At 38.6% G+C, this 19,331-nt stretch overlaps 1 long non-coding RNA gene across 1 annotated transcript; it reads right to left on the reverse strand.

Moving 5' to 3' along the window:
- Nucleotides 1–1,449: 1,449 nt before the first annotated feature.
- On the reverse strand, nt 1,450–18,382 carry LOC122489038. The gene is made up of 4 exons (XR_006298804.1): nt 17,786–18,382; nt 17,538–17,642; nt 17,195–17,317; nt 1,450–2,398 (listed from the first exon to the last, which is right to left on the reverse strand). It is a non-coding gene; the product is annotated as an uncharacterized LOC122489038 (long non-coding RNA).
- Between the last annotated feature and the right edge of the window lie 949 nt (nt 18,383–19,331).

Genomic DNA, 19,331 nt, shown 5'->3' on the forward strand with positions numbered 1-19,331 from the left:
TCATCTATATGCGAGATCCCTTCTTTTAACCTATTCTTGCTCATTTACTTTTCTTCTACTTCAAAGACATAGAGTTTGAGCTTTTTTTTTTTTTTTTAATTTTTAATGCTTTTCTGTAATGCTCAATGGGATTCATTTGAATCAACAAACAGAACAGCTGTGACGTGCTGGGTGTTTGTGTCTCTGGCAACTGTTCAGACAACACCTGCCTGCAAGTTTGGGGCTTAGCATTTTTTCACAATTCTTCCCTCTCACAGCTCAGACTATCATGCTTTCCTTTCTTTTTGATCTGCTCGGGAGTGCTGTCTATTTCAGCTCCTTTTCTCTGCGGTGAGTCAGAAATATAATTCAACATTCTCGTTGTTCCCTTGCGTCCTATCATTCCTTCCTTTCTCCTGCAGTATCTCCACTGCTTGCCTGAGACTCCTGCGGGTGAAGTGCCTCCCTCTGAACCGCTGGAAACCTTTCTATCAGCACTTAATTACCGCCAATGTAATTTTACGTTAATTTGCCTCTTTCATCCAATAGACTCGGAGTCTCCTGAGAGCAGGAACTGGACCTTTTATGTATGTATCCTCTATAGCTACAACAATGCCTGTCGTACAGAAGGTATTCAATAGACTTATGACTATTTATGAGTCCAGAGTGAGAGGTTTTAGAATGAGTTGTCTCCCTGTCATTTACTCACCTTATGAAATGGACAGAGCATTTCACCTTTTCCAGCTTGTTTCCTTGTGTTAAATATAACAATACCATTCTCTTCTAATTATCGTATGAATGGAGATGAAGCCACGTAATGTGTTTTATAGATTGCAAAGTATATACGCATAGCATAAGTTACTGTGTTAACTCAAAGGTTTGGGGTTGACAATCAGAGGGAGGGTATTTCAAACCAGTGGTTCTCAACCTTGAGTGATTTTGCCCTCTGGAGGACATTTGGCAATGTCTGGAGGCATATTCGGTCGTCACATCTGGGTGGTGAGGGGTCTTGGTTACTGGCATCTTGTGGATAATGACCAGGAATGCTACTGTACATCATACAGTGCACTGAAAAGCCCCCTACAATAAAGAATTCTCCACCTCAAATTGTCAATACACCAAGGTTCAACCCTGGTCCAAGCTTAAGCACATATAATGGGCAAAACACTTCCCATAATATATTTGCCACTAGACAATTGTCTCAGTTGTCTTAGCTTTTTATACTTCAATAGGGATCATTATATAATGCACTTATAACTATTGGAATAACTCCTTGTCTTTCACAATATAAATGTGTTTGCTTATTCTCTGTGTAATCTAGAAACAGTAATCTAACATATGGGAGAAATTTCTGGTGTCTTCTCCTCCCAGCCATATGGTAGACTTCTACTTTTCTAACCCTGTGGATGTAGACAGGCTTTCATGACTAGCACTCACCAATGCCCCGTAAACAGAAGATACATGTGTCACTTCAGGGTTAAGCGTTTAATAGCTGGTGCAAGACTGTTCAGTCTTCTCTTGCTCTGGTGTAGCGATTTCAGATGCAGAAGTTTATATGGCGATGACACCACCACATGGAAGCAGCATGGATCCCAATCATCATGTGGTGGGCAGCTGCCTAGAGCCTCGCCCAGATCCACATAGGATTCCACATGAGCAAAAAATAAACGTGTTCTAGGTTAAGACACGGCAGCTTGAGGGTTTTTGTTAATGAAGTTTAACTTAGACTTACTTGACCACCACACTAATGAAAGTAGAAACAGTATTGATTGTATTGACATTTCATATTTAACCCAAACAATTCCTAAGATGGAATCAATAAATATGTTAATGTAGAATTGGTGGGAGATGGGAAAAGGAAATGATTGACCCAGTATCTTGCTTTTCAGAGTATCTCTATGTAATTATGACAACTATGCTGGGTCTGGCCTCACGGTTTTGTTTTCAAAGGGCCAGAGTCTGGAAATTTTGACTAAGTCGTTTTCTTGATAGATCATCCTTCAACCACTAACACGTATTTAATTAATATGTAGCAAATCTTGAAACCCTCTTGATATTCTAACTGACTCAAAATGCCATAATTATATACATCGGACAACACATTGCTGGTGGAGACTTCATGGCTTTTGCTTCAAGGAAACTCCTAGGCAAATTAGTCTTGAATTCCAGGACTTTTTCTGTCAATTCAGCCGGATTGAATTTGCAAAGCTTGCCCTCTTGAGGCCAAACAGTTCCAATCGACAAATTATTATACCTGGATGATAGCGAATAGTCTACTTGCTCTTGAAGCTACTAACTGCTGAGTTCTGGAATAGGCAGCAATGCAGAGTGAAGAGTATGGAGTCCGGAACCAGTTGTCCGGCTTTGTGTCTGGGACGTACCGTCTCTTATCTGTGACATCTGAGGCCCAATCCTTCATCTGTAAAATATGAATAGTAAAAGTACCCATATTATGGAGATGTTCAGTTAAAGGTGTTGACACATGTATAGGACTCAAAATTATATTTACTACAGAGCAAGTGTTCAAATAAAGTAAATTTATATTGTCTGTAGTGACTCTGAACTAGTATCTGCACACAATTTCCTCAGAGTGTTACATACATGAACTAGACAAGAAGTTACTATTCTTTGAGGGGCACCAACTGAACATTTCAAAATATATTCAAAATAGATACATTCAACAGTTTAGAAATATGACATAATCTATGTTGAAATGTCCTATCTTCAACAAGATCTCCATCAAACCATGAAGACATTCCCATGAAGACATTTGGGTTTTGTTTGAAACATTAAGATTTTTAAATATATCTTCACAAGTGATGTTCTTAAATGGTTCTGAGAAAAGAGGTATTTGTTAAGTGTTCTTTCTCTCTTTTTTATTTCCTTTTAAAGTTTCCGGGCAATCGAACCAACATTGCAATGACTAGTTTAGACATGAAAATCATACTGCAGATAAAAAAAGCAGATACATTTACTTTAAAAAATGGCCTTTGGTGGATTCAAAGAGGATTTTCAATTCAATATAGGAATTAGTCATAAAATTGATTACTGTACATTTTCTGGAAGATTATGTCAATTGCCTCCGTGAAGAAATAGTTAAAAGTATATCCTGCTCCCACACAATAGTGGGACCTCCACACTAAGTCTGCCACACAAAATACAATCTCCTACAAAGTAAGATGTTATCATTGTATTTGGCTCTTTGATCTCATGAATATTAGATTATCCTGCACAATGTGAAAACAGAAGGCCATGAAGAGAATTGTCAAAATTGGCTAGAATTTCATTTATGTTTTGCCAAGCTGTTCTGCATCAACTGTTGAAAATTATATAAAAATGAAACATGGAATTAAAATTATAATGGTTAAGTAGGAATACATAACCTATGGAAAAATATTGGGAAATTTAATTGTCTGATACTTTAAAAATTAATACATTTATGATTACTTAAGATTATATTGATAATGGGGCACTTTGTGCTTTTGATCTCAATCATATCATGTTACTATAGACACTTAAGAAAAATGAGAGGCTGATAATTTACTCAGAAAGACACACAGAAAATCCACTTCGACATGCATAGCAAAGGACTTGCCAGGGACCACAGTACGAGCTACTCAATAGCCACTTAAAGCATGATTGATTTTTAGCATATTTTATGCATTGATAAAATGAACTGCATATTTATGAATATTATCTATATATCACTTTGTGCGGACAGCAGGGCGTATATTTGAGCTCCATTTAGAGCTGCAAAAACGGAGATTGGAGAGTTGATGATCTCCTGAGGTCGCATAAGAAACGGCAGAGGCAGAAATTGACCTAACCGTGCTAGATATGCTCTTTATCTATTCAAAGATCACAGAGTTAGTCAATGGAAGAAACTAGGATGTGAGCTCAGATCTTTGATTAGAGTCTAGTGCTCAATCGATATTCATTCATCAAATTTTTAATGAGTACCTGCTACATAGATATTGAATGTTGATGTTCTTAGAGTGACCAAGCCCAAGTCTCTGATTAGACTTTATAATGCAGAATGAGACACAAAGTACTAAATGTACATTATAATGCAGTGCCAAAGTGAGTGGGGTAACACAGGATGCTATTGCAGAGGAAATAAGGGGCTTCCTTTCTAGACTGGGAGAAGGGAAAAGAGGAAGTGTGGTTTAAGTTGAAAGCTGAAGGCTGTTAGGAACTAGACAAAGGAAGGGAGACGAAGGGGAAGGGGAATTCAGAGTAAGTACCCCAAGAAAAAAGAGAACATGGCATCTTAGGAAAAAAGGATGGATTTCAGCAATGACTGAAAGAGACAGACAGTATGAGTGGAAGTCGAGATGTTGAGAAGCGACAAATGTCATCTTACAAACTGAACTTCGTGTGGAAACACTCATGATTTTTTAAATGTTTTATTTTTGAGACAGAGGGAGACAGAGCGTGAGCAGGAGAGGGGCAGAGAGAGAGCGAGACACAGAATCCGAAGCAGGCTCCAGGCTCAGAGCTGTCAGCACACAGCCCGACTTGGGGATTGAACTCACAAACTGCGAGATCATGACCTGAGCTGAAGTCGGACACTCAACCGACTGAGCCACCCAGGCGCCCCAGAAACACTCATGATTTTTAAACAGGGTTGAGACACAATTTAGTTTGAATTCTGGTTAAACATGGCATATCAAGTGCATGTATTTACCTCCATTTGCTCCTAAAAGTCCAGTAACATGACAACAGATGAATTTAAAAGCTAAGTGGTGCCTGGGTGGCTCAGTCAGTTAAGCATGTGACTTTGGCTCAGGTCATGATCTCATGGTTCCTTAGTTTGAGCCCTGTGTCAGGCTCTGTGATGACAGCTCAGAGTCTAGAGCCTGCTTTGGATTCTGCATCTCCATCTATCTCTCTGCCCCTCTCCTGTTCACACTCTGTCTCCCTGTCTCAAAGGTAAACAAACATTAAAAAAAAAAAAGTTAAAAAAACCCAAATCAAATAGACTGAAAAAGGAGACAAGAGGAAATGAGAAATGGCTACAAATATTTTGAAAATGGAAAGCATACCAGAAGTGGCAATTGACATAACAGAGCTGAGAATGCAGAAATCTAGGCACTTGTAAGAGAGATGCTTATAAGAAACTATGCAATGTAGAAGGTAGACCTGGAAAGACTTAGGAACCTGCAGGTAGATTCTTTTGAGGGCAATGAGGTAAACTCTGAGCAGTTTAAAGTTAGTTTAATATCACTTCAAAGTTCAGTTACTTGATGAGATCCTCTCTGCAAGTCTGTACAACATGTTATCATTCACATGCCTATAGAATACATAGGGTTTGCTATCAGGAGGAATTACATGGAAGGGGATACCAAGCATGGTGTAATGAAGGGCAGAGTGACGAGGTGGGTGGGTGAACATCTGCAGGCTGAACCTGGAGACTTCTGTGCTCTCTAACTAGCAATGAGGCTTATAGCTCTCAGAAAGGAGAATGAGAAATTATTTTCTGGAAAATGTGAGCAACCAAAGAGAAAAGCACTGCAGACACTGAGTTGGAGAGGGTCAACCAAGTAGTAGCTGGGTCTCCCATCCAATCATCCAATGGTGAAACTCACCAGTCAGTAATCCCTATTCATGCTCAATGAATTCCACTAATGATGGTGTCTCACTCTTGAATCAATGAAATATCAGGAGACATTGAAATATAGCCTCCAATATGTAAGCCAGAGACATAATAAAGATTAAAAACACTCCAAGAGAAATGTAGAAAATTTAGAAAAAATTTGGGAGAAAAATAGAGAAAAAAAAAGATCAATTTTTCAGGCAGGTATGAGAAAATATTTTTTTGTTTAAAATAAAATGATGCTATTAGAAAAAAAAATGGTGCTATTAGAAAAAAAAATGGTGCTATTTAGAAAAAATTTGGGAGAAAAATAGAGAAAAAAAAAGATCAATTTTTCAGGCAGGTATGAGAAAATATTTTTTTGTTTAAAATAAAATGGAGCTATTAGAAAAAAAAATGGTGCTATTAGAAAAAAAGAATAAAGAACCAGAAGAATTCTTGGAGGTAACATATATAATTGCAAAAAAATCAATAGGAAATCATTGAGAAAGAATAACCTCACTAAAAAATGAAATATAAGTGTGAGAAGTTGGATTAGTTTTCAGAAAATATCTCCTCCTTTCCCCAAAAGAGTAGAGGATATTCTCCCACTCTATTGATGTTGAGTTAGAACCACAAGGCCGAAAGATGTACGTAGAAGTGACAGTGTGCTGTTTCTAAACAAAAGTCTTAAGTGGCACATGAGTTTCTATTTGGCTTCTTGAACATCTGCCTGTTGAGAAGCCACTGGTCCAAGGAAGATGAGAAATACACATGGCAAATAACCCTGATCTGCCAAGCGCAAGTGACTCTAGCCAAACCTTGCAGAGCCCCAGTCAACTAGAGACCAGTGAGCAATAAACAAACAAACAAATAAATGCTTTTTTGTGACACTGAGGTCTAGAGAATTTTATTACACAGCATTATTGCAGTAATAACTAAAATAATATAAGACAAAAATATAAAAGTCAAAACAAACAAACATGACTCAATCCAAGAGTTTAAACAGCCAGATAATAGATATTTCACAAAGAGAGAACCAAAAACATTTTAGGGGAGAACATAGGAAAGAAACAATACATGAAAAATTCCCAGGATTGAATGACATAAATTTCTATATTCAAAGAGCCCAATGGGGACTCCTGGCTGGCTCAATCGGTTAAGCGTGGGACTTGGGCTCAGGTCATGATCTCACAGTTTGTGAGTTCAAGCTCTGCATCAGGCTCTGCTCTTACAGCTGAGAGCCTGGAATCTGCATTAGATTCTGTGCTCCCTCTCTCTGCCCCTCCCCCATTTGCACTCTGTCTCTGTCTCTCTCAAAAATAAATAATAAACATTTAAAATTTTTTAAAAAATAAAATAAAAGAGCCCAATGAATACAAACAGATCTACACCAAGGAAGATCTGATGAAATTTCAGAATATCATGGATAAAGAGAAGGATTAAAACTTCCAGACAAAATAAATAGGCTATGTATGAAAAACAGTCAACCACAATGGAATTGGTCTTAATAAGGTAATACTGAAAGCAAAAACTCAATAAACAAATGCTTTTGAAATTAAAATTGAGAAGGTAAAGATTCTAAGCTAGAATCATGGAACTATTCAAACATTAAATCAAATATGCGGGTAAAGTATTTTCAGTCATGTAAGCACTCAAAATTATTTACTTTCAAAACCTTTTTTCCAGAAAGTTATTAAAGAATATGAGAATAAGATGAGGTAGACTTGAGATCAAAGAAGTGAGAGCTCCAACATATTAGAAGAAAAAAATTCAGAATTATGGCAAGAGAAAGTTCTAGAACAACAGCTGTGCAGCCAGCCCAAGATTTCAGTCCTGATTAGAGAAAGACAATGAAAGGCTTTAGGAGGAATATCTTCATGGAAAATAATACGGCCAACAGCCTAATAGTTTACCTAATATACTTGACAATCTTACTAGAGATTTTATAGGTCTTTTTGAGAGCTTGGAGGACATAAAGCAGAAACATAAGGCAGAAAAAGTGAAATGAGACATTACTTTTATAGTAAAACACAAGATCCCTTTGAAGGATTGAAGTTTCCATAAAGTACCTTTGTACGCATACAGTATTTTTTTACTGCATATTTGAATTATATGTACTGCATGCCTTTGTTTGGATTTCCTCAGAAGCTGACTCAAAGATAATGTTTCAAATGTAAGTAGCTTATTTGGGAAGTAAAGGAAACACTGGGAGGAGAAAGGGGAGGTGAGAGGAAGGAAAAGAAGCTCACAAAGTAAGAGGGAAACCAAAGGCAACTGCAAATTGTTCTCCGTCCCCATAAAAATAATTTTGAAATCTAGTTTTTTCACTCAACCTTGTATTTTTAAGCTATCTCTACATATCCATGTAGTATTTCGCTTACCTTTATCTCCTGTATGTTATCCCACTATCTAAATAAATCATAGCTGGGGTGCCTGAGTGGCTCAGTGTGTTGATCACCCAACTCTTGGTTTCAGCTCAGGTCATGATCTCATGGTTCCTGAGTTGGAGCCCTGCTGTCAGTGCAGAGCCTGCTTGGGATTCACTCTCTCCCTCTCTCGCTTCCTCTCTCCCTTTCAAAATAAATAAACTTTAAAAATGTTACAAAAAATTAATAAATCATAGCTTATTTACTCATTCTTCTTGTTCCTACCTTTCCCGATTACACTGAATGATGCAATATTTTTGCCCACGACTCCTTGTGAATATTTGTAAAAGATTGGGTTTTGTTTTATGTTTTTAGCACTGATGTTGGGTTATTAGGTGTGATAGGTTAATTTTTTATGTATGTATGTATGTACTTAGGTAGGTAGGTAGGCTTCACACCCAGCGCAGAGCCCAACACGGGGCTTGAACTCAAGATCCTGAGATCAAGAGTCAGATGCCCAACTGACTGATCCACCAGGTGCCCCATAGGTGTGATGGTTAATTTTATGAGTCAGCTCGTCTAGGATACAATACCCAGATATCCGGATGCTGCTGTGAAGGTATTTTTTGGATGAGATGGACATTGAAATCAGTAGACTTTGAGTAAAGCAGATTACTCTCCATAAGGTAGTTGAGCCTCATCCAAGCAGTTGAAAACCTTAAGAAAAAGCCCTACTTGCCATCAGCAGCTGGCCTTCAGAGTTGAGCAGCAACCCTTAATTCTTTCCTGGTCTCTATCCTGCTAGCCTACCCTGCATATTTCTGACTTGCTAGTGTTTATAATCATTGTATAAGCCATCTCTTTAAAATAAAGGAATTCCTCTTTAGATCTACAAATTAGAGATTAGAGATATGTGTGTCTTTATATTTATGTAAACACTGTCAGAAAGCAAACATTTCCTGTCCCCTTCAGGTTCCTTCTAGCCAGACTAAGAATCAAATTGACATGAGACATTAGAAAATCAAGTTCGCTCTTATGTGTATGGGGAATCCACGGAGATCTGGAAATTCCAAAGACCGTCAAAGACAGTCAGGCAAAATGAGATATATATGTCATTCTGAATGAAGGAGAGTGGGGCAGGGGTCTGGAACTTCAAAGGGAAGGAATGCAACTCACGGGAAGATGAAAAAATAAATGCTTGTTAAACAAATGTTTGCTGGGTCCCTCAGAAACAATGGGACAGAGAGAACTTGAACAAAACCGACCTTGCTAGGTCCCTCCCTGTCTACCATACCTAGTTCATAGGATAATGTAGTTATCTATGGTGATAGTGCTCTTTTTGGAGCAGGTCCTCTATCTAAATTCTTTTTAGGCTATTGTGGGAAAGGCAAAGAATTTTTCCTGAAACTCCTGGGTTTTGATTGCTTCTTAACTCAAAATCATCTTCATGCCAAAGCGGCCCATCTTGGGGCAGCCCGCCGTGGGCCCCTATAACACATGCACATCCTACTGAGTCTGTTTCTTCAGAGAACTCTTCTAATACATCTAGTGAGTACACATAGAACTTTACCAGATATTGCCAAAATGTTCTACAAATATTCTAGGATTTTTACATTCTCATCATCAGTTAGGAGAAGGATTATTTCTTCACATTACTACCAGCATTTAACTTTGTCACACTATAATAGTTTTGACCAATGTGATGATTGTGAAATATTATCTTGTTATTTTATTTTGTATTTTTTTCACTGCTATTATTTCTTGATTTAGAAGCTTTTCATATATCCCATTTGGTCATTCGTATATAAGCTTCTTTAAAAAAACACATTAATTTTTTTAAATAAACTTTCATTAGTGTTTTGATTTACAAAGAAAAAATTACACAAGTGAAAAGTGTAGAATTGGATGAATTATCACTAAACAATTCCACCACAACTATCATCTAGGATTTAGATTCTAGATTTTAAAAAATCAAACACTGCCAAAACCTAGAATGTTCCTTCTAAATACTCCACCCTTTCTTTTCGCCAAATAATAAACACTATCCTGAATGCTAATCTTATTGTTTAGTCTTACTATTTTATAGAAGTGGAACCAGACCACATGGACTAGATTGAGTCTGGTTTCCTTTCCTCAACCTGTCTGTAAGGTCAGTCCATGCTGCAGAACAGAGTGATAGGTGATCATTTTCACTGCTGCTGCATCGTTCATTGCATAACTACACAAAAATGTATTTCTCTAATCTGTTGTTGCTTAACATAGGATGATATCAGAAAACTTATTGCATGTTTTTTCAGTGCACATAAGTGCATACCTAGGAGTAGAAATGTGTACCTTTACTTCAGCAGATGAAAGTTCTCCATATGGGGGGTGCCTGGATGGCTCAGTCGGTTCAGTGATCTTGATTTGGGCTTAGGTCATGATCTCCTGGTCCCTGAGTTTGAGCCCTGAATTGCACTGTGCACTCACAAGGTGGAGTTTGCTGGGGATCCCCTCTCTCTCTTTCTCTTTCTCTCTTCTTTCTCTTTCTCTTTCTCTTTCTCTTTCTCTTTCTCTTTCTCTCTCTCTGCCCTGCCCTGCTTGCTTTCTCTCTCTCTCTCAAAAATAAATAAATGGACTTAAAAAAAAAACAAGGAAAAAAACTTCTCCATATAGTTGTACAAGTTTTCACTCCCAACTGCAATACATGTGAGCTCTGGGGCCTCTATAGTTTTGCCAACAATTGGTACTGTCAGCGATTTTTTTTTAATGTTTATTTATTTTTGAGAGAGACAGAGAGAGACAGAGAGAGAGAGAGAGAGAGAGAGAGAGAGAGAGGAGAACAAGCAGGGGAGGGGCAGAGAGAGGAAGACACAGAATCGGAAGCACGCTCCAGACTCCAAGCTGTCAGCAAAGAGCCTGATGCGGGGCTTGAACCCATGAACCGTGAGATCATGACCTGAGCTGAAGTTGGATGCTTAATTGACTGAGCCACCCAGGTGCCCCGACACTTTTTAATTTTAGCCAATCTATGAAGTGTGAAAAGATTGATTTGTGGTCTAAATGATCACTTCCCTGCTGACTGATGAGACTGATCACATTTGCATATGTTTGTTGGCTATTTGGATCCTCTTTGTTTGTTTTTGTTTATTTATTTTGGAAGAGAAAGAAAGCATGAGCAGCACATGAAGGGGCAGGGGAAGGGGAGAGGCAGAGAGAGGGAGAGCAAGAATCCCAAGCAGGCCCCTCGCTATCAGCACAGAGCCAGATGCAGGGCTCAATCTCACAAACTGTGAGATCATGACCTGAGCAGAAATCAAGAGTGAGAAACTCACCCAATAGAGCCACCCAGGCACCCTTATTTGGAGCCTGTTTTTATGAAGTATCTTTACAAGTCTTGTTCTCCCATTCTTCTATTTTGTCATATGTAAGTTCTTAATGAGTTTTATAAATTATTTACATATTTCCAATTTGAGTTTTTTGTTTTTATTGTGTAGTAAATATATTTCCCTACTCTGTTAACTTACGTTTTACTCTCTTACTGGCTTATTTAAGAGAAAAATTTAAATGTTATGTAGTTTAACTTAGCATAATTTCCTTTATAACTGTCAGTTTTGTTATTGTTTAAAAAATCCTAACTTATCCTGAAATCATAAAGATATCCTCTTTTGTCATGTTCTATAATGGTATTGTCTAAAATAGAACTACCATATGATCTAGCAATTCCATTTCAGGGAATATTTCTAAAGGAAATGAAAAGAAATACCTACATTTATTGTAGTATTATTCAGAATAGCCAAAATGTGGACATAATCTAAGTGTCCATCAATGGATGATTGGATAAAGATAATGTCGGGGCGCCTGGGTGGCGCAGTCGGTTAAGCGTCCGACTTCAGCCAGGTCACGATCTCGCGGTCTGTGAGTTCGAGCCCCGCGTCAGGCTCTGGGCTGATGGCTCAGAGCCTGGAGCCTGTTTCCGATTCTGTGTCTCCCTCTCTCTCTGCCCCTCCCCCATTCATGCTCTGTCTCTCTCTGTCCCAAAAATAAATTAAAAACATTGAAAAAAAAATTAAAAAAAAAAAAGATAATGTCACACGCACGCACACACACACACACATACACACACACACACATTCAGCCATGAGAAAGAAGGAAATCTTCCATTTGCGACAATATGGTTGGATCTTGGGGGCATTATGTTAAGTGAAATAAGTCAGGCAGGAAGAGACAAATACTGCTTGGTATCGTTTATATGTGAATTCTAAAAAAGCCAAACTCCTAGAAACAGAGTAGAATAGTAGTTATGAGGGAGTATAAAGGTATAAACTCAAAAGGTATAAACTCCCAGCTATAAGAAGAATTAAGTCCTGGGGATCTAATGTACAGCATGATGACTATCATTAACAATTCTGTATTATATATTTGCAAGTTGCTAAGAGAGTAAATCCTAAATGTTCTCACCACAGAAAAAGAAATGGTAATTATGTGAAGTGATGGAGATGTTTCCTAATGCTACAGAAGTAATCCTTTTTCAATATATAAGTTTATCAGCTCAGCACGCCATATATCTTAAACCTACACAATGTTATATGGGGTTTTTTTTTTTTTTGCCTATTTTTGTTTTAACTGGAGGCTCAGATGCCACAATGTTATATGTTAACTTTATCTCTGTAAAAGTGGGGGAATTGCTGCAGTGATAGAAATGATCTTTATCTACGTCAAACCATTACCATAGCCATTAAACACACGTGGCTGTTGAGCCCTGGAAGTGTAGCTAGTGACTGAGGGAATACTTTCAAACTTTAACTTTAATTAATTGAAATTTAAGTTGCTACATGTGGCCAGTGGCTGCCGTATTGAATAGAAATCACTCAGTTACGTCCTCGGACTACAGTAGGATTAAACTAGAAACCAGTAACATAAAGATAGCTGGGAAATCCCAAAATATTTGGAAACTAACATAATTTCTAATAATACATGGGTCAAAGGAGTATCAAGATAAACTTAAAATTTACTTTGAACTAAATTAAAGAAACTCCAGTTTACCAAACTATGGAATGCAATGAAAGGCGGGCTTAGAAGTAAATGTGTAGCACTAAATTCATGTTTGAAAAGAAGAAAGTTCTAAAACCTAATCTTCTTAAAAAGCTTCTGCACAGCAAAGGAAACAATCAACAAAACTAAAAGGCAACCAACGGAATAGGAAAAGATATTTGCAAATGACATATCGGACAAAGGGCTAGCATCCAAAATCTATAAAGAGCTCACCAAACTCCACACCCGACAAACAAATAATCCAGTGAAGAAATGGGCAGAAAACATGAAGAGACACTTCTCTAGAGAAGACATCCGGATGGCCAACAGGCACATGAAAGGATGCTCAATGTCGCTCCTCATCAGGGAAATACAAATCAAAACCACACTCAGATATCACCTCACGCCAGTCAGAGTGGCCAAAATGAACAAATCAGGAGACTATAGATGCTGGCGAGGATGTGGAGAAACGGGAACCCTCTTGCACTGTTGGTGGAAATGCAAACTGGTGCAGCCGCTCTGGAAAACAGTGTGGAGGTTCCTCAAAAAATTAAAAATAGACCTACCCTATGACCCAGCAGTAGCACTGCTAGGAATTTACCCAAGGGATACAGGAGTACTGATGCATAGAGGCACTTGTACCCCAATGTTTATAGCAGCACTCTCAACAATAGCCAAATTATGGAAAGAACCTAAATGTCCATCAACTGATGAATGGATAAACAAATTGTGGTTTATATACACAAGGGAATACTACATGGCAATGAGAAAGAATGAAATATGGCCCTTTGTAGCAACGTGGATGGAACTGGAGAGTGTGATGCTAAGTGAAATAAGCCATACAGAGAAAGACAGATACCATATGGTTTCACTCTTATGTGGATCCTGAGAAACTTAACAGGAACCCATGGGGGAGGGCAAGGGAAAAAAAAAAAGAGGTTAGAGTGGGAGAGAGCCAAAGCATAAGAGACTCTTAAAGACTGAGAACAAACTGAGGGTTGATGGGGGGTGGGAGGGAGGAGAGGGTGGGTGATGGGTATTGAGGAGGGCACCTTTTGGGATGAGCACTTGGTGTTGTATGGAAACCAATTTGACAATAAATTTCATATATTAAAAAAATAAAAAAATAATAATCAAAAAAAATAAAACCTAATCTTCTACCACAGCAAGCTAGGTAAAGTAAATGAAGCCTAAGGTAAATAGAAAAACTTAATAATAAAAATTATAGCGGAAAACAATGAAATCAAAGGAGAAAAGTTAATAAAACCAAGTTGTTTTCTTAAAATGAACAAACAACAAAATCCATACATAGAGCCTCATTAACCAAGGAAAAAGTAGACAAATGGCTAATATGCAAAATGAAAAAGGAGTCATCACTATCACTACAGAGCCCGTGAAAAGAATAAGAAAAGAATATTATAAACAACTTTATGGCTACAAATTTGATAGCTTAAATGAAATGGACCATTTCCTTATACCAACCCTCACAGGGATAATTGGATAACCTGAATATCTGTCTATCTATTAAAGAAATTGAATCAATAGTTCATAAACTTCCAAAAAATAGAGCACCAGACCTATGTAATTTCACTGGTGAATTCCACTAAATGTTTAAAGAAAAAATAATGCAAGGTCTTCACAATCTTTTACAGAAAATAGCAGCAGAAGGAACACTTCCTATCCCTTCCTATAAATTCAGCATTATCCTAATACCAATCCAGATAAACTGATATAAAGAAATAATTGAATAAGGGCACCTGGGCGGCTCAGTCGGTTGAGCATCTGACTTCGGCTCAGGTCATGATTTCATGGTTCGTGGGTTCGAGCCCAGCATCAGGCTTTGTGCTGACAGCTCAGAGCCCAGAACCTGTTTCCGATTCTGTCTCCCTCTCTCTATGCTCCTTTCCCACTCGCGCTCTGTCTCCGTCTCAAAAATAAATAAACGTTAAAAAAAAAAAAAAGAAATGACTGAATAAATAAGTGAGAGAGAAGAGACAAATCTACCATGTGGAAGAATTCCAAAGGATTTACGTAGCGATTGTACCCTAAAGGCTGTGGCACGGAACTCCCCACTCCCTAAGTGCTGGCTGTTCACAGTGATTTCATTCCAAAAAGAACACTATGGAAAGGGACGGGGTGGGGAACAAACAGCTTTAGAGTGGAGAAATTTGACATGTTACCTCAGCCAAGTGGTCTAGGTCAACATCGACAGCGTTGACATGTTGATTGTATATACCCTTGACGTGACATGAGAGTGGCACTTCTCTGTGGTCTTCCTCCCCAGACCCATAACTGTTATCATGAGGAACATGTCAGAGAAGCCCAACTGAGGCACAGTCTACAAAATACCTAGCCAGGACTCCTCAAAATTGTCAATCAAGGCCATTAGAAACATGGAAAGTCTGAGAAACTGTCAAAGCTGAAGAAGGCTAAGTGCAATGTGGTACCCTGGCTGGGATCCCAGAACAGAAAAAGGGCATTAGGTCAAAACTAGGACATCTGAATAAAGCAGGGACTTTATTAATTGTATAAATGTTGGTTCATTAATTGTGACAAGCGTACCATAACTAATATATCTGCAACAAGGGAAACCAGATATGAGGTATATAGGAACTCTCTGTACTATCTTTGAACTTTTTTGTAAATCTAATACTATTCTAAAACAAAAAGCCCATTAAACTAAATTAATGGGGATATGCTGAAAACTTTCTCTCAAAAACTGGGTTGCCTACTATCTCCATTTTTATTCAAAATCATATTGGAAGCCCTAGCCTGTGAATTGAAATATGAAAAGGGAATAAAATAGGGGCGCCTGGGTGGCGCAGTCGGTTAAGCGTCCGACTTCAGCCAGGTCACGATCTCGCGGCCTGTGAGTTCGAGCCCCGCATCAGGCTCTGGGCTGATGGCTCAGAGCCTGGAGCCTGTTTCCGATTCTGTGTCTCCCTCTCTCTCTGCCCCTCGCCCGTTCATGCTCTGTCTCTCTCTGTCCCAAAAATAAATAAATGTTGAAAAAAAAATTAAAAAAATAAAATAAAATAAAATAAAATATATAAGAGTTGGAAAGTCAGAAAAAAACAATATGTTTCTATACATTAAAAAAATGCCAACTCTGTAAGTTAATTTTTAGAATTATCATAGTCATTGAAGCTAAATTCATTCTCCACAAATGTTTTATTTTCATTGTTATAAACCAACTATAAACAATTCAAGAACTTGACATATTATTGTAAGATATTAAGACATACATTAATGCTAGATATACCACATCAATATTTTTGAAGACTGAGTATTTTCAATTCTTCTCAAATTAATCTATGAATTCAATGTAATTCCAATAAAAGTCTCAGCAGGTGTGTTTGTGAAAACTGAGATGTCAATGCTAAGATTTATCTGGAAATGTAAAGGAACAAGAATGGCTATAGCAAACTTGAAAAAGAATTACAAAATGAGAGGATTTGACTTGCCTGAAAAGATTTATAGTAAAGCTATAATAGTTAACACACGTAAGAATGGGTCCAAGTATAGACACATAGACTGATGGAAGGAGAGAGTGAAAACAGACCTTTTCTTTCTTTTCTTTTTAATGTTTATTTATTTATTTTGAGAGAGAGAGAGCAGAGGAAGGGCAGGGAGTGAGAGGGAGAGAGAGGATCCCAAGCAGGCTCCGTGATGTCAGCACAGAGCCACACGTGGGGCTAGAACTCACGAACTGTGAGATCATGAGCTGAACCCAAACCAAGAGTCAGATGCTTAACCCACTGAGCCACCCGGGAACCCAGAACAGACCCATTCTCATAGGAGCACTTGAATTAAGACCAAGGAGGTGAATATTTCTGCATCAGTTGGTTATTTGTGTGGGGGAAACAAATGACACTTGATATCTGCTTTCAATATTTCCTTTAGAACAGTCCTGCTGATTAGTGTAGCTTTTATTCTTCATTCAATGATCACTCACTACATGGCATTTTTCTCTAGTTTTCTTTGTAAAATCTGCATCTATCTGAAATTATCTCATTTGATTGCTTTTTAATATTCTACCTAGCTTCCACTACAATATAAAGTCCTTGAGAGTAAGAATCTTGTCCATTCTATTCACTGTTGTACTTGGAGTATCTAGAACATTTCTTGGCACGATCATTAGCTTTCTATATAAAAAGCATTTCTAAATAAACGAATGTGTAAATCTGCCAGGGAAATTTGGAGTGAAAAGAGCAGGTAATCCGCTGATCCAGCATTTGAATGATGAGGAGGAGTTTACCTGGGAGAGTCTTGGATGAGGTAATGGTTTGGAACATATTCCAGATAAAGAGCGTAGTAAGGATGAAAGGTACGATGAATGTGTGAGAGCATCACTGGGGGATTTTCCAAGCAGGCCATTCCTCTGTGTAGCAAATGGAAATGTTAAAGAGTCATTTATTCAGTCACAAGTCTCAGATTACTTGTATTATTTTCTTTTCATTTGATAGATGAAAAACACTTGCTTCCACACTGAAATACCAGCCCAGGATTCTGAAGGCTTCTCCATTTGCCCAACCCAACTCTCAGCCTTTTCTAGTTTGGGGTTGCATGAGCGGATGTTATTCGGCACTTATTTACATTACCTGGTATTATTTTTAAGTCAGTAGTTCTGCAAGTCAAGTGCATGCCATGGTCATCTCATTTTTTTTGTTTGTTTGTTTTTAAATATAGCTTCCTGGGCTCTCCTTCTGAAAGATTAAGCCAGAATGTCTGAGTAAGCTCGATAGCCAGCTCCCTAGAGGTCTTAGTCTGGGCCAATACAACAAATTACTATCATAATTACTGCAACATTAACCTAGTGTGAGTGGCTTAAACAACAAACATTTCTCACAGTTCTGGAATCTGAGAAGTCCAAGTTCAAGGTGTCAGCAGATTCAGTTTCTGGTGAAATCCACTTCCTGGGTTACAGGCCTGTGTTTTCTTTCTGTGTCCTCACTGGGTGGAAGGGGAGAGAGCTTTCTGAAGCCCCTTTCATAAGGGCACTGATCTCATTCATGAGAGCTCTACCTGCATGACCAAATCACCTTCAGTCCACCTCCTAACACCATTATGATGGGGGTTAGGATTTCAACATACAAATGTCGGGGATTACATGTAGTCTATAACTTCAGGAATGCAGAGCAAGTGTGCTAACGACTAAATTCTCATCTAAATCCTGCTAACCAAAGTGTGATCCACTCAAACCATTCACATCACCTGGGAACTTATTTGAAATTCTGAATCTCGGCCCCCACCCCACATGTACTCAATCAGAATCTGCTTTCGTAAGATCCTAGATGATTCATATGCACTTTTAAGTTTGAGAGGCATGCACCGATCTAAACCACTGTGCTCCTACACTGAAGGCGTCAGCATCACCCGGGAACTTGTTCGAATGCAAATTAGCTGACTGCACCCCGGTTCTGGGGGACCAGAACCCCTCTGGGGGTAGGCATATTCATTTGTCTTAACAAACTCTTAACACTCAAGTTTGAGAAGCACTGGATTCGAGCCATTTTCCTGCTTTTAGCTGTGACCATTTTTAACTTTAAGCCATTTGCCGCCTATGAGTTTTAGCACCACAATTCTATTTCTAATGTCAGTGGGAACCTAAGAGAGTTAGAGAAGGAGGAACCTGTAAAAATCTATGGTGATATGTATGTATGGAACAATATGCTGCACTTATGGCAATAAATAGAGGATTTCCTCTTTCCTCAAGCTGGAGACATATTGAAAGGACTCTCTAGTTGGGTGAACATACAAGCCATATGTTGGCAGGCCATAAAACTTGTTTAAAGACATATCCATGCTTTTTTCAATAGCTATTTTAGTAAAGGTTTTACTCCCACCTTGATGTCTAAATTTTAAGACGCCTCCACCTCTGAAAAACATTTTTCAAAGATTGTCAGATTATAGCAGAGTGAACAGCTTCTTTAGTTTATTTAAGGACGCTGCCAGAGCATTGTCGGCTCCAGGTGTTTCTAAATATTACAGGGGGGGGGGGGGGGGGCTTCCCTCGCTTTTATAAACACAGCAAGGCAAAACTTCCTATCTTTGTTCTTTAAATAAAAGCCCTCAAAACTACCTATTACTTCTCAATCGATTCCTGGGGTTTATGTCACAGCCTCTGGTAGCTGAAGGCTTAAATAAGATTGTTTTACAGATCCTCGGTCTTCTTCAGACCCACTCCTTCATTTAAATACTAAAGCGTTATAAGTCCTTTGCCAAGTTCAGAGTCAATCTGCCATTCCCTTTCCCAAAGGGCCGCAAGAGAGAAATCGCAGGCGGGAACTCCAGGTGTTAAACCCTCTCGGGGCAGAGGCTGGAAGGTGGTTTAACCCCCGGCCAGAGCCGCGCCCCCGGACCACTACCCCCGCGCCTGCGCGCCCCGACCCCGG

This window comes from Prionailurus bengalensis, chromosome B2 (genome assembly GCF_016509475.1).
Source record: "Prionailurus bengalensis isolate Pbe53 chromosome B2, Fcat_Pben_1.1_paternal_pri, whole genome shotgun sequence".
Taxonomy (NCBI): Eukaryota; Metazoa; Chordata; class Mammalia; order Carnivora; family Felidae; genus Prionailurus; species Prionailurus bengalensis.